The sequence below is a fragment of the Grammomys surdaster genome, unplaced genomic scaffold (assembly GCF_004785775.1).
Source record: "Grammomys surdaster isolate TR1022 unplaced genomic scaffold, NIH_TR_1.0 108231, whole genome shotgun sequence".
Classification (NCBI taxonomy): Eukaryota; Metazoa; Chordata; class Mammalia; order Rodentia; family Muridae; genus Grammomys; species Grammomys surdaster.
Genome location: NW_021610409.1, coordinates 296 through 2,415, shown reverse-complemented (window position 1 = coordinate 2,415; position 2,120 = coordinate 296). Strand labels below are relative to the sequence as shown.

General features: G+C 38.3%; 1 pseudogene; it reads right to left on the bottom strand.

Annotated features, from left to right (window-relative positions):
- Positions 1-466: 466 nt before the first annotated feature.
- Positions 467-1,590, bottom strand: LOC114635483 (annotated as a pseudogene).
- Positions 1,591-2,120: the final 530 nt, after the last annotated feature.

Below are 2,120 nucleotides of genomic sequence, written 5' to 3'. Positions count from 1 at the left end.
CAAGTTCTTATATCCTATAAAATGAAGTATTCATGAAATCATTATACATGTGTCTGTGGTAAAAAATCAAAACTCTTGGGCCAACAAGAGGCTCAGTGGATAAAACTCACTTTGATTCCAAGCCTGATGACTAAGTTTGTCCCTGGAACCCACACAGCAGAAAGAGATCCAACTCCTAACATCTCTCCTCAACCTCCACATGTGACTTGGCATGTACACACATGTGAGCACACATACACACACACACACACACAAACACACACACACACGCACACAGAGAGAGAGAGGGAGAGAGACAGAGACAGAGACAGAGACTTGCTATACATTCATAAAACACAGATACAAATATATGTAATCTTAAGTATTTTAAAATATTTATTAAAAAAATAAACCTCTCCTGTTTGTCAAGTCCATCTGGAACCAGTGGTACACTAGTCCGGTTCCCTGTGACTCCTCTCATACTGTCCTATCCACTCAGTCTCCTCAGTTTAGCTTCGTATCTTCTCTGACTCCAGGATAGCAGAGCAATGCTGGATGTGCTCAAGTCATACCCAGCATGTGACAACTCTCTGATGTGAGTTTTTAAAGTGTTTATACTGAAGTCTAGCACACTTGAATTTTCAATTATTTGTGACATACTGATTTTTCTTCTATAAGGCAGTCTATTTTATCATTAAAGTTTTTCTCTGACAGGAAGATCATATTCAGATAGTTTAGGACAAACCTCTGTATCTCCTCCTCGGTGCGTCCAAGAGAAAGCAGCCTCTTTTTAATGTTTGTGTAGTTTTTTTTTAGTACAATCATTGGAAAGGTCTAAGATTCTAGCCTCATATCAGAAGCAGCAGGTCCTCTTTGTTTAAGTTGAAAGGTGACTGTAAAATTTCAATGTTAGTTTTCACGCATTTGGTACTCTGAATTTAGATGGAATGATTTTTGGAAATTATCTTTCTGACAAAATCTGTGGCAACCTTGTGACCTAAGGATCTACTGGTCTCCTGCAAAATTTTAACCATTTGTTTATTTAAATTCAGACTGATGGAGAAGGTTCTGGGAACATTGTTACCCAGTCAGCAGAGGCATTTATGAGTCAATCCAACAGAGCAGAGGAACTTTATAGTATTTTCCAAGTTTAGGTTGTTATTAGACCAAAAAAAGGATTCAGGAGAACGCTCCAAACTATTCACAATTTCAAGGTCTGATGCCATAATCTTTCTCCACAGTTCCCATCATTTGAAAGACTTTCAGGAGTGCATGTTATAGTTCATGGATATCTTGATATGATGTTACCAATCTCTTTGTCACTGTCTCTTTTGAATAGAAGGAATAGCTTCAGCTCCTGCTCATTTGTAACAGCCCTGTTAAACACTCCAGACTGTCATCTCCTTGCCCTGTCAATATCAACTCCCATGTTGAGCAAGTTGTACAGTAGGTCCTCATTCTCCAAAGACTTCTTGTCTACACTGTTGCATTCCACATTAAACAGCCTGAATGGAATCAACTTGAGGAAAACAGCTATATATTGGAGCATCCATTCTGTTAAACCAAGAAGATCCTTCTCATACACCAGATGTTTCTTGATGCCATAATCATTGGATAGTCCAAAGTTTTCCAAATGCTGTGTAAAATAACATGTAATATTAATATATAATATTATGTGAATGCATATGTTAAATATCCAATGTCAATACTATGATTCTTTAAGTAGGAGGAGCCTCGGATCCCTGTGGTCTTAGGGCTCTTCCTCTTTTGACTTACAGAGAAGCAGAACAAGCATCACTGCTGCCCCAAGATGCCGTGCCCTTGTATTGTTCTTTTAGTTCACTGTGCCTCCTGTTCTGACTCTGAATCAGTTCTCCTCTCCATCTCTTCTGTTTTCTGCTTTCTTTGGTCTCTGGCATCTTTGGTTTCTTCCTAATAAATGGCACTTTCATTACCATTTGCCTTTCAACTTGCCATATGTCTGAACTGTCCCTGCCCACAGACACTAGATTTCTTTGCTTCTGGCTACCTTAATCTCAAACTCTAAATGTAGTTCTGAAAAACAACACTTCAGATATCTTGATATATGCAAATTAGATATGTGGTCTAATTTGCATCTTTGCATCTTTAATGTCTTTTTT